The sequence below is a fragment of the Eumetopias jubatus genome, unplaced genomic scaffold (assembly GCF_037043125.1).
Source record: "Eumetopias jubatus isolate StellerSeaLion01/CBP00866 unplaced genomic scaffold, mEumJub1_p1.0 scaffold_17, whole genome shotgun sequence".
NCBI lineage: Eukaryota > Metazoa > Chordata > Mammalia > Carnivora > Otariidae > Eumetopias > Eumetopias jubatus.
Genome location: NW_028274823.1, coordinates 77,734,066 through 77,748,699, shown reverse-complemented (window position 1 = coordinate 77,748,699; position 14,634 = coordinate 77,734,066). Strand labels below are relative to the sequence as shown.

The following is a 14,634-nucleotide window of genomic DNA, read 5'->3' as shown; positions in this document are numbered from 1 at the left end:
CTATAGGTAAATTTTAATGCATTTATAAATTATTTTCCTATTCGCTTTTCCTAGTTATAGAATTTAGGAAGTCTCTGGATAAGACAGAGTAGAAAATCCCAGATATTTAATCATCCAGAAAATTATTAAGGCCTGGATTTTAAGGAACTCTTCCCAGAGACTACTTCCATACTCTGAAATGGAGAGAAAGTACTAAAACAAGTATAGGTTTTCATCTTTTGGAAGAAATATAAAATTGAAAATATAAAATTTTCAGTATGTACATATTGGGGCATGGTACATACACGGTACCATACACGGTACATAATACTGTCCTGCTCCCCAAAGACACGCACAGAGTCACCTCATTCTATTTAACTACTGAGATTCCAACAAAACCTATTTTATAGCTGCTTCTCTTACATTCTTCTGTCATTGTTATATTCCCTATTATCAACTAAGCCTTGAGGTCAGGATTTGTTTCTAATCCATTTTTCTAACTGCCATTATACTTGAAATAGTGCATGGCAGATAATCAGCCTTTTGATCTATAGTTTTTGAAAGAATTAGTAGGGAGAAGAAAGATGGAAGAGTAGGGAACCTTGTTTCATCGGGTGCCTTGTACTTAGCTAGGTAACTATCACATCATTCTGAAAACCTATGAATTCAACCTGAGATGTAAGAAAAGAATTGCTGGAATTCTACAAATAGAAAAGTGACCACTTTTGGCAAGGTAGGAGGTGCAAAGTGAATTGGAGGGGATATATTGGAAGATAAACAGCACGGGGAGGGAGCCTCTGTAAGCCAGCTACCGGAGAGAGATAGAGCCCCAGAGCACAAAATCAGTGCTTTAAAAATCTGCTCCAGTGAGAGACATCCCTGCCTTAAAGGTGCTCAGATGGCAAAGCAGGGCAAAATCCTAGGTGGGACTGTGTGGTCTCAGGATCCCCAGGGTCACGGAAAGAATGGGGGTGCCTGAGCGGGCAGAGTTCCCAAGCACCGGAGCAGGGAAACTGGCTATGGTCAGCGAGCTCAGGAGTGGGCTCTCAGCTCAGTTTGCCATAAACCGTGAATGGCAGTACAATCGGGGACCACTCTCTGTGTGGAGGTCCTGCAAGTGGCAGGCCGGTGAGAACCCTCTTCTCTCCCCCCGAGAAGATAAGCACGGTGTGCTTTGAAGGAGTCTGCAGAGTTCGGTGCACACAAAAGTGAGGACTGCTTTTCCCTAAAGGTTTACTTAAGTTAGGGGGCCGAGATCTTTCAGCTTGGGCTGGAGATTGGGATGCGGCCATTTTTATTTTCATCTTCTAATGGGGCGCAGAAAGACTTCAGGGAATAAAAGCCACACAGAGCAACCCAAAGCACCTTACACTGAGACCAGCCCCCCGGCAAGGGGCAGTGCAACTCCACCCAGGCAAAGACACCGGAGAATCAGCGCAACAGGTACCTCCCCCAGAAAACCAGCTGTAACATCAGTGGAATACCAAGTTTACCAAGCACACAGAATTGCAAAACTCCTGTGCTAGGGGAAAATAGTATATAGTATTTGAGGTTTTTTTCCCACGATTCTTTTATCCTTTCAGTTTATAATTTCCTTTTTTCCTTTTCAACTCATTTCTTATTTTAGCAACTCTTTGTTTTTTTCTTTTTTAACTTCCATTTTTACATTTACATCTTATAGCTATATTCTTCATTTTTGGCTTCCTTTCAGTGTACTCAATTTTATTTTGTGTGTGTGTATGTGTGTGTGTGTGTGTATAAAGTTTTGCTTTCTTTGCAATTTTGGGATTTAGGGTCTTCTAACAGAGCAAAATACACCCAGGACCAGGTAGATCACCCTGTTTTGTCCATCTGGGAGAGTATAATCTTTTTCCTTTTTTTTTTTTTTCTTTTCATTTTTGGTTTCAGACCGCTTCAGCTTTGTCTAGTGGGTATTTCGCTTGGGTCATGGTTGATATTTTTTATTTTGTTCCCTCGTTCATCCATTCTTCTCTGGGCAAAATGACTAGAAAGAAGAATTCACAACAAAAGAAAGAACCAGAAGTAATACTCTCTGCCACAGACCTAATCAATATGGATATAAGTAAAAAGCTGCAATTGAGGATAACGATTATTAAGTTACTAGCTGGGCTTGAGAAAAGCATAAAAGACACTCGAGAATCTCTTAGTGCAGAAATAAAATCTAATCAGGTTGAAATTTAAAAATGCTTTAACTGAGATGCATTCTAAATTGGATGCTCTAACAGCTAGGGTAAATGAGGCAGAAGAGAGAGTGAGTGAGTGACACAGAAGACAGGATGATGTAAAGGAAGGAATCTGAGGAAAAGAGAGAAAAAAACTAATGGACCATGAAGAGAGGCTTTGAGAAATCAGCGATATCATAAAGCGAAACAATATTAGAATTATTGGGGTCCCAGAGAAAGAAGAAAGAGAGAGAAGGACAGAAGGTATATTTGAGCAAATCACAGCTGAGAACTTCCCTAATCTGGGGAAGGAAAGAGACATTCAAGTCCAAGAGGTAGAGAGAGGGCCCCCACAAAATCAATAAAAATAGATTAAAACCCCAACATATAATAGTGAAGCATGCAAATTTCAGCGATAAAGAGAAAATCCTAAAAGCAGCTTGAGGCAAGAGCTCCTTAACCTACAACGGTAGAAACATCAGACTGGCATCAGACCTAGCTACAGAGACCTGGCTGGTCAGAAAGGGCTGATGGCATGATATATCCACGATACTAAATGAGAAAAACATGCAGCCAAGAATGCTTTTTCCAGCTAAGGTGTCATTCAGAATGGAAAGAAAGATAGAGAGCTTCCAGGACAAACAGAAACTAAAAGAAACTATGATTACTAAACCAGCCCTGCGAGAAATATTAAAGGGGATCCTGTAAGTGAAGAGAGAGCCCAAAAGTAACACAGATCAGAAAGAAACAGAGACAATCTACAGAAACAGGGACTTTACAGGTAATACAATGGCACTATATTCATATCCTTCAATAATTACTCTGAATGTAAATGGGCTCCATGCTCCAGTCAAAAGACACAGGGTATCAGACTAGATAAAAAGCAAGACCAATCCATATGCTGCCTACAAGAGATGGATTTTAGACCCAAAGGCACCTCCAGATTGAAAGTGAGGGGGAGTAGAACAATTTATCATGCCAATGGACGTCAAAAGAAAGCTGGGACAGCAATCCACATATCAGACAAATTAGATTTTAAACCAAAGACTGTGGTAAGGGATGAAGAGGGACACTATATCATAATTAAAGGGTTTATCCAACAGAAGATCTAACAATTATAAGTATTTATGCTCCTAATTTGGGAGCAGCCAATTGTATAAATCAATTAATAACCAAATTAAGGAAACACATTGATAATAATACAATAATAGTAGGGGATTTCACCCCACTCACAGCAATGGGCAGCTCATCTAAGCATAATATCAACAAGGAAATAAGGGCTTTGAATGACACACTGGACCAGATGGACTTCACAGATATTTACAGAGCATTCCATCCTAATGCAACAGAATACACATTCTTCTCAAGTGCACATGGAACACTCTCCAGAACAGAGCACATACTGGGTCATAAATCAGGCCTCAGCCAGTACCAGAGGACTGGGATTATTCCGTTCATATTTTCAAACCACAATGCACTGAAACTTGAACTCAGTCACAAGAGGAAATTTGAAAGGAACTCAAACACTTGGAGGTTAAAGAGCATCCTACTAAAGAATGAATGGGTCAACCAGGAGATGAAAGAAGTAAAAAAAAAATTCATAGAAACAAATGAAAATGAAAACACAACTGTTCAAAAACTTTGGGATGCAGCAAAGGTAGTACTTTTAAAGGGGAAGTATATAGCATACAAGCCTTTCTCAAGAAACAAGAAAGGTCTCAAACACACAACCTAAACTTACACCTAAAGGAGCTGGAGAAAGAACAGCATATAAAGCCTAAGCCCAGCAGAAGTGAATCCATAAAGATTAGAGCAGAAATCATTGAAATAGAAACCAAAACCACAGTAGAACAGATCAACGAAACTAGGAGCCAGTTCTCCAAAAGAATTAAAGATCGATAAACTCCAAGCCGGACTTATCAAAAAGAAGAGAAAGGACACAAATAAATAAAATCATGAATGAAAGAGGAGAGATCACAACCAACACCGAAGACATACCAACAATCATAAGAACATATTATAAGCAACTATATGCCCCAAATTAGGCAATCTGGAAGAAACAGATGCATTCCTAGAGATGTATAAATACCAAGACTGAACCAGGAAGAAATAGAAAACCTGAACAGACCCATAACCAGCAAAGAAATTGAATCAGTAATCAAAATTCTCCCAACAAACAAGAGTCCAGGGCCAGATGGCTTCCCAGGGGAAGAACTAATACCTATTCTTCTGAAGCTGTTTCAAAATACAGAAAGGGAAGGAAAACTTCCAAACTCGTTCTAGGAGGCTAGCTCTACCTTGATCCCCAAACCAGACAAAGCTCCATCAAAAAGAAGAAATACAGACCAATATCCCTGATGAACATGGATGCGAAAATACTCACCAAGATACTAGTCAGTAGGATCCAACAGTAGAGTAAAAGGATTATTCACCATGACCAAGTGGGATTTATTCCTGGGCTGCATGGGTGGTTCAACATTTGCAAATCAATCAACATGATACATCACATTAATAAAAGAAAGGACAAGAACCATATGATCCTCTCAATTGATGAGAAAAAGCATTTGACAAAATATAGCACCATTTCTTAACTAAAACTCTCCACAGTGTAGGGATAGAGGGAACACACCTCAATATCATAAAAGCCATCTATGAAAAACCCATGGAGAATATCATTCTCATTGGGGAAAAACTGAGAGCTTCTCCCCTAAAGTCAGGAACATGACAGGGATGCCCACTCTCACCACTGTTGTTCAACACAGTGCTAGAAGTCCTAGTCTTGGCAGTCAGACAACAAAAATAAATTAAAGGCATGCAAGTTGACAATGAAGAAGTCAAACTCACTCTTCGCAGATGACATGATACTTTATGTGGAAAACCTGAAAGACTCCACCCCAAAATTGCGAAAACTCAACAGAAATTCAGCAACGTGGCAGGATATAGAATCAATGCACAGAAGTCAGTTGCATTATGTGCATTATGCACTAACAATGAGACAGAAGAAAGCAAAATTAAGGAGTTGATTTACAATTGTACCAAAACCGATAAGATAACCAGGAATAAACCTAACCAAAGAGGTAAAGGATCTGTATTCTAAAAACTATAGAACACATATCAAAGAAATTGAGGAAGACACAAAGAAATGGAAAAAGCATTCCATGTTCATGGAGTGGAAGAATAAATATTGCTAAAATGTCTACACTACTAGGGAAATCTGTACATTCCATGCAATCCTTATCAAAATACCATCAAGTCTTTTTACAGAGCTGGAACAAATAATCCTAAAATCTGTATGGAACAGAAAAGACCCTGAATAGCCAGAGGAATGCTGAAAAAGAAAACCAAAGCTGGTGGCATCATATTGCCAGACTTCAAGCTCTATACAAAGCTGAATCATCAAAACAGTATGGTATTGGTACAAAAACAGACACGTAGACCAATGGAACAGAATAGAGACTCCAGAAACGGACTCTCAACTCTATGGTCAACTAATCTTTGATAAAACAGGAAGGACGATCTAATGGGAAAAGGAGAGTCTCTTCAATAAATGGTGCTGGGAAAATTGGACAGCCACATGTAGAAGAATGAAACTGGACCATTTTCTTACACCACACAAAGATAAACTCAAAATGGATGGAAGACCTAAATGTGAGACAGGAATCCATCAAAATCCTGGAAGAGAACACAGGCAGCAACTTCTGTGACCTCGGCTGCAGAACTTCTTGAGAGACATGTCTCCAAAGGCAAGGGAAACAAAAGCAAAAATGAACTATTGGGACTTCATCAAGATAAAAAGCTCCTGCACAGCAAAGAAAACAGTCAACAAAACTAAAAGGCAACCTATGGAATAGAAGAAGAGATTTGCAAATGACATATCAAATAAAGGGCTAGTATCCATGATCTATAAAGAACTTATCAACCTCAACACCTCAAAAAACATAATCTAGTCAAGAAATGGGCAGAAGACATGAACAGACATTTCTCCAAAGAAGACATACAATGACCAACAGACACATGAAAAATTGCTCCACATCCCTTGGCATCAGAGAAATACACATGAAAACAAGGATGAGATACCACCTCACACCCGTCAGAATGGCAAAAATTAACAACTCGGGAAACAATAGTGTTGGAGAGGATGAAGAGAAAGGGGAACCCTCCTACACTGTTGGTGGGAATGCAAGCTGGTGCAGCCACTCTGGAAAACAGTATGGAGGTTCCTCAAGAAGTTGAAATTAGAGCTACCCTATGACCCAGCAATTGCACTACTATGTATTTACCCCAAAGATACAAATGTAGGGGTCCAAAGGGGCACCTGCAACCCAATGTTCACAGCAGCAATGTCCACAATAGCCAAACTGTGGAAAGAGCTGAGAAGTCCATCAAAAGATGAAAGGATAAAGAAGATGTGGTATATATATATATATACGGAATATTACTCAGCCATCAGAAAGTATGAATACTTACCATTTACATTGATGTGGATGGAACTGGAGGGTATTATGTTGAGCGAAATAACTCAATCAGAGAAAGACAATTATCATATGGTTTTACTCATATGTGGAATGTAAGAAACAGCATAAAGGATCACAGGGGAAGGGAGGAAAAACTGAATGGGAAGTCATCAGAAAGGGAGAAAAACCATGATTTACTCTTAACTATAGGAAACAAACTGAGGGTTGCTGGAGGGGAGGTGGGCAGGGGGATGGGGTAATTGGGTGATGGGCATTAAGGAGGGCATGTGATGTGATAAGCACTGGGCATTATACACAACTGATGAATCACTGAACACTACATCTGATACTAATGGTGTACTATACGTTGGCTAGTTAAATTTAAATTAAAAAAAGAATTAACTTTACATGCTGAATTAATATAAAGGTACATGTATCTTCATCTCAAAGATTCTCCTTTGTACAAAGAAAAGTCACCAGCTAATTATGCCAGGTTAAACAAGATGATCAGAAGAGGAGAAAATGCTGAGATAAAACTAAGTCATCTCTTTTAAGTATTCTGGGCTATGACTAGCAGAATTACCAGGTAAGCTTCTTTATGGCAGGGAGTTCGACTGCTTTATTCCTTGCCATCCACAAAACGGAGAATAGCATCTGATTCATGGTAGGCATTCAGTAAAAATATGTTGAATGAATCCATGTGTTACAGCAAATAATTTTTAAGCATGAATAAAGCTGAGATTGCCTTAGTTACTATTTCATTATAAGACGTCTCGTATGTTATAAATCATTTATCTATAGACAAAAGTATTGGAAATATTTTGTTTTGTGTAAGGGGATTAGATTAGTCTGGCAATTGTAACAATTATGGCTAATTATGGCCTTATGTCATTCAATTTACATCCAAGCCACGTTTATAGATGAGAAATTTTGTTCTGTTTTAAATCAGAACTCTGCATGTTTAGGTAATCAACAATATTTTTTATTTCATTTTTTTTAAAAAGAAGCCACATGGGATTTTTGCTTATTTTTATTTTTTAAAAGTATTTTATTTATTTGTCAGAGAGAGAGAGAGAGAGAGCGAGCACAAGCAGGGGGAGCGGCAGGCAGAGGGAGAAGCAGGGCTGAGCAAGGAGCCTAATGTGGAACTCGATCCCAGGACACCGGGATCATGACCTGAGCAGAAGGCAGACACTTAACTGACTGAGCCACCCAGGCGTCCCACATGGGATTTTTTAATTGCTCATACAAATCATTGTATGTCAGAGAATTCTGATTCTAAATAGATAAATCTGTAAACTGTAAGCACAGCCTATGTACAAGTTCTCATTCAGAAAATATTTTTTTCAAGAAGGGACTCCCAATACATTTCCAACGTACCAACAGATGATCAAGCTGGCAGAGTCTGATTTCCAAGTTTAACGTGACTTGTTGGAAGCAGCGTTAGGAACAATGACAAAGAACTAGCTTCGCTTCTGTACCATCTTCCTGTCTGTCTGCTTGACACCCTCCCCTCCTGATTTCCGCACAACTGCCCAGCACAGGGTAGCCCAACAGCACACAATTCTTTCTTCTCCCATTTTCCCATGGCCCTGAGCCCTCCCAGCCATCACGGAAAGGACACACAGGACAGAGTTCTGAAACTAAACTATGAAAAATTGATTAGAGCCTAAGCCATCTTAATGAGCGATGTGTGCATTGAAAAGAGGAAAAATCCTCTCTGGCAACCCATTTTAATGGTAGACCTCCCAGCAATATCTCATATGGAAGAGGGGGGGATGTTTGAAAGGTGGAGGATGGGAAGGACGTCCTTCCAAGTCAAAGACTATAGGTAAGTTCTACTAATGTGTAAAGCTGGATAATACAGGACTTAAGTGTTTCTCTTGATTTTCTAAATTTTTCCCCTCCTACATGGAATATCTACTAGAGCTGCTTTAATTTGTGGTCACAATGAAAACCCATGGAGATGTATTTGCATCCGTTGATTTCAAACAGCACAATAATTAATTAGTTCATGCTCACTATCAGATGTAGACCACAATTCATTTTACTTTCCTAAATAACCCTGTGTGAGGAAGGATTTGAAGGTTTAAGTGATTCTTTTAAATGGCTAATAATCCCTTCCCAATTAAAGTTACCAACTTCCATTTCACCTCAACCTTACTTCCATACTGTTATACTTCAAACCGTCTACAGTAAAGATAAATACAAATATCTTTGAAATTCATAGACTTCAACCTACTGTATTTGATAAAAATGCTGACATCATCAATGCCTAACTAATATGAATCAGTATCAACAATGATTTATAGAACTCTCTTTGTTTGTAGTACATGTTGACAATCAAACCACTGATTCAAAATAGGATTTTTTTTTTAAAGAGCATAAATGAACTTTGGCAAATCGTGTGCATTTCACCTTATTAATGTAATTTCATTAGGTACATAAAGGTCAACCAACTGCTAATTGGAAATATTATCTTCTTGTGGTTGAAAAAGAACAAAAAGCAAAGCTTTTGAGAAAAATGAGATTGACACAAGCCTTGGAAGCTAAGTGGTTTCAAGTAAAGTTTCAGATTAATTTCCAGAAATTTAAAAGAAATGAAAGAAAGACTGCTGTACCAATTCTTGGGAATTAGAATTTCATAGCCCAAGTAATACGGAAAAGTAATATCATTAGTAATTACATTAATACAAAATACATACAGCTCATATTAAAGACATTCATGTGTTACATCCTACTTTCTTGAGCTTCCTGGGAAAATTCTACCAGAATCAGTCAATAGATATTTTCTCCTGCAAGCTATTTGTTTAGTTGGTATCATTTTAACTTCCTTTACCTTAATATGCAAAGTCCCCATTCCATCAATCATTCTGAAATTTAGCTAATGAGGAATATATGTGGAACTAAATAAATACCTTCAATATACTCACTTTCCAAGGTATCAAAATTCTCTTGCAGTTATTAGCTCTCAATTTTGGTGTAGCATATAATCCAGTAATTAAAATAAAACAGTAAGATTAATAAACTATATATACTGGGCTTCAGTTTCTTTTTTAAAATACCTTTTTGCTCGGAAAAAATAAAAACTGGCAAACTGCCAGTTTCATCTGCATTAAATTACCAAAGATGCAAACAAAAAATTGATAACACTTGGCCCCACTGATGAGCTGTCATGTTAAGTAGCTATTTAGTTTTGTGCTTCATTCCCACCTGACCCACTTTTTTCCTAAGCAGGTATTCTAAATGAGCCTTTGAAAAAAGCGTTCACTGTATCATCACTAAAGGGGCAATTAAAGTGGTGCGCAAAAAACATGGCAGAATACCAAAAACACTAAGCAGAAAAACCTTTTCTTTTTTTTCTAGTCTCTCCCACCTCTCAAGCTTCCTTGTTCAGTAGGAATCAGGTTAAATGAAGCTTGGAAGTCTTTATGCTGTGAAGGATGTGCAGTAAACATGAAAAGATTATGTCCAAGTTCAGTGGATGTTAGGTGTGAATTTCAAAACCAAATCAGCCCTTCAAGTACCTTGGAACAAATGGGAAAATCTCAGATGACTGCACACCAGAGATATTAAGGACAAGTTTTGCTGGAAGCACATCTACTAAAAATGCATACTGGGCTGACATTTTCACAGAAAGAATAGAGCGAGAATTAAAAAAACCCTTCTCTAGGAAACAAATACAGGAGAATTAATTTCAATGTAGAAATTAGAAAGGAAACAGACAAGGGATATATTTTTTCTAGGACTTCACTTCTTTGTCTTTAAGTAAATGTAATACAATGAAGTGCCTGGGAGGCCTCCCTTATCCCACCCAATTCCTTTTTTATCAATTTCTTTTTACTCCAAGGCCTTCCGTTACCCCACAGGCCCTTTGAAACAAAACCACAAGGTATCCAATGCCCCAAGGAGGGGTCATCTCAAGAGAGAGACCACAGAACGCCATTCTTGGCTTTTGGATTTTAAAAAATAGGCTTTGAAAATTCACTGCAGAGACAAAAGTCTTTTAGATAAAAGGCCTTCTGAAATTAAAAGTTATGCTTTTTGAATATCAAAAAAGCAAACCCTTGAGACTTGAGGAAAACCAGATAAAGACTCCTTCTCCTGCCCAGACAGGTTCCAGAACCTAGAGGACAGGGGAGCTGGAGGGAAGCCAAAGCTCCCCAACACCCACCCAGGTAGAGACAAGGAAGATCCCAGGGCCAAGGTGAACTTCTGTCTTGCTTCCAGAGCATACAAAGGAAAATGGCCAGGTCTTAGAATCTCCCACACTCAACCCGTCCCTTGCACAACACAACTTCAGAAAAATAGATATGGCAACCAACCAAGTCTAGGCTGATAGGCCACCCTCCCCACTTGCTCCACCAACAGACTGCAATACTCAAATTGCCAGAAAGAGTATTCTTAGGTTTCTGACACTCCCTAAATTGACTTAAAGGAAGCTAAAAGAAGAGCAGTGACCTGGAGTACTCACAGAAATGAGAAGAAGAAACCCACTGTATAGACCCATGACCAAAGACCAGCGGGGAAAACGGTTATCCCGTAGGGTACCAGCAGCGATGAATGAAGACAACTGACAAAGATACTCCTCTGACCAAACTTGAGTCAGGCTCCTCTGAGCCCCCCTCTTTTGGACTGGGACTCTGACCTTGGGCTCTGTCCTTGTTCCAATCAGTTCCATTTTAGCAAGAACCCTACTGGATCGGTTTAACAAAAATCCTCCATCCTTGATATCTGATCACAATCTTCATCTCCCACCCTTGATATCTTATCACAAGGTCTGCCTTCAAACAAGAATCCTGTCAAGTTCCTTTTGCAGAATCCCCCTTCTCCTTGATGTTTCCTATTAGTAATCTTCTATCCACTGCCCTCCTCCACCCCTGACCCTTACCCTTGGCAATAAATCCCCACTTGTCCTTGTTCAGAAAGGAGTTCAGTTTGACACAGAGGTCTCTCTTCCCCTATTGCAAGAGTTCCTGAATAAAATTTGCCTTTATAGCTTTGACTTCTGTCCAGCTCCAGTTTGCTTTGACATAATTCCGTCATCACGGCAAAATCAAAGGAGGTGGACCACGGATCCAATGTCTCGTCCCCAACGGGTGAGTGTCCCAAACACAGGAAGCCCCAGTGGTAAGAGGGAGGGAGACATTGAATTCAAATTCAACAACGAATACTCATTCAGTGGTAGAATTAAAACATTCTAGGCCCTATTCTAGGAACTAATGATATATCATGGAATAACATGGACAAAAAAAAGTATCTTTATAGGAATTATGTTCTGATGCAGAATCAGGCAATAAAGTAAGTGCAGAACGATAGTATGTTAGAAGATGTAAGTGCTGTGGGGAAGAATAAAAGAGAAAAGGGGGCATGCAGAAATGTACAATTTTAAAAAGGGAGCAAGTTTATTTATTTTTTATTAAATAGGGAATAATCTTAAAGAAGTGAAGAAGGATTGCTTTGAGAAGATGGTATTTGAAAAAAAACTTAATGGTGAAAATAAACACAGAAAACATTGATTTTAACAGAGTTTGCACTGAACAGACTAGGATTAAGTTTCTAATACTAAGCTTCATTCTGGTGCAAGGTCCATTGGGCTTAAATATGAAATTAAACCTGATCAGAGAAAATAAAGAACATTACATATTAGCACATTTTTTATTCTTTTTTAATTTTTTTATTGTTATGTTAATCACCATACATTACATCATTAGTTTTGGATGTAGTGTTCCATGATTCATTGTTTGTGCCTAACACCCAGTGCTCCACGCAGAACGTGCCCTCTTTAATACCCATCACCAGGCTAACCCATCCCCCCACCCCCCTCCCCTCTAGAACCCTCCGTTTGTTTTTCAGAGTCCATCGTCTCTCATGGTTCGTCTCCCCCTCCGACTTACTCCCCTTCATTCTTCCCCTCCTATCTTCTTCTTTTTCTTAACATACTGCATTATTTGTTTCAGAAGTACAGATCTGTGATTCAACAGTCTTGCACAATTCACAGCGCTCACCATAGCACATACCCTACCCAATGTCTGTCACCCAGCCACCCCATCCCTCCCACCCCCCACCACTCCAGCAACCCTCAGTTTGTTTCCTGAGATTAAGAATTCCTCCAATCAGTGAGGTCATATGATACATGTCTTTCTCTGATTGACTTATTTCGCTCAGCATAACACCCTCCAGTTCCATCCACGTCGTTGCAAATGGCAAGCTCTCATTCCTTTTTACGGCTGCATAATATTCCATTGCGTATATATACCACATCTTCTTTATCCATTCCATATTAGCACATTTTTAAATTTGTGGTTTGTGAAATTTACTCATTACACATAAAAGGAGTGTATAAACCTGTTTTTTTTTCCCCTTCACGATCACAGTGCTTCATCATTAAAGAAAAAAATCCAACTGTATTTGTAACACCATCTTTCATTTAGGTAAGTATTTACGTAAACTGAATGTGGTACATGTGCTATGTCTATATAAACAGTATATATATATATATATATATATATATATCTTGGGCCTACACAGTCAGCATCCAAGTCTTCAAATTAGAAAGTCATTTATATATACCTATATGCATTGAGAATATCATTCTTAGCCTTTTATGTGCCCCCATATGCCTGAGATACCACTCATCCCTTCACTTCCCATCACTACCAGGGGCTTCATAGAATTAGTGGTAAGAAGGTGATGGGAGACAGAGGGAATTTACCACTGGATTTAAAGACCTCTCAGACAATTCTAAACACTACCAATTCATAATTCAACACTAGCTGTTACCTCCCAGTGATATATACAGGCAACCAGTTCCTGATCTACTATGTTTGTGCTATTTTAATAACACAGATAAGTGCTCAAGTTTTAACAAATGGCATTGGTATTCAGACAAGATTTTTTTCATTTTTTCTTAAAAGATTTTATTTATTTACTTGAGAGAAGAGAGAGAGCGTGCACACACAAGCCAGGGCGAGAGGCAGGAGGAGAGGGAGAAGCAGACTTCCTGCTTGAGCAGGGCGCCTGACACGGGACTCAATCCCAGGACCCTGGCGTCATGACCTGAGCTGAAAGCAGATGCTTACCTGACTGAGCCACCCAGGCGCCCTGGATTTTTTTCATTTAAACCTATAATTCTGTTCTGTTTTTAAATCTCAATTACTCAGGCATACTAGAAATTGGCAATCACAAGATCTCTAAGTGGATTCTTTCCACTGCATGTTTCTTTGTCCCTATGGTAAACATGGACTCTGTTCATCAAACTATGCAGTGTGTCCAGAGCTTCACTTTACAATAAATGTAGGAAGATCTATGAATTTAAGAACTGATGATAATGTTACACTCTTCAATTGCCTGCTTGTGTGTTTTGAGGAGGAATAAGAAGGGGGGAAAGAACTGACAAATCACACATTCCACAAAAGTCCTTAAAGATTTTTAATGAAATGGTGTGTTTTATACATAAGGAAAAAAATACTCAATTAGCCTATTTTCAAATAGGAAATGCAGCATATAATTCAAATGACGCTTTGAGTCTATGGGCATCCTTAAATCTGAAAATGGGTCTCTTGTAGACAGCATGTAGTTGGATTTTTTTTTTTTCCATCCAGCCACTCTGTGCCTTTTGATTGGTAACCAATCAACCCATGTACATTTAGAGTAATTGTTGACATGTAAGAACTTATTCATGAATGCCATCTTATTCATTACTTTCTGGTCCTTTTGTATTTTCCCCCTCTGTTCATGCCTAGTTTTGTACATTGGTTATACTCCACAGAGGTATGCTCTGTTTCCCTTTGTCTTTTGCAGATCCACTCTAGGGATTTGCTTTGTGGTTACCTTGTGAATTACATAAAATATCTTATAGATAAAACAGTCCATTTTAGGCTGAGAGTAATGTATCTTCGAACACCTGTGAAGAGGGGCAAAGGGAGAGAGAGAGTATCCCAAACAGACTCTGCGCTGAGCAAGGAGCCTGACCTGGAGCTTGATCTCACGACCCTGAGATCATGACCTGAGTTGAA

General features: G+C 38.9%; 1 protein-coding gene across 1 annotated transcript in view; it reads right to left on the bottom strand.

The window, feature by feature from the left end:
- Positions 1-14,634, bottom strand: part of RYR2 (ryanodine receptor 2) — a 424,890-nt gene that overhangs the window by 268,219 nt on the left and 142,037 nt on the right. The window lies entirely within an intron of this gene.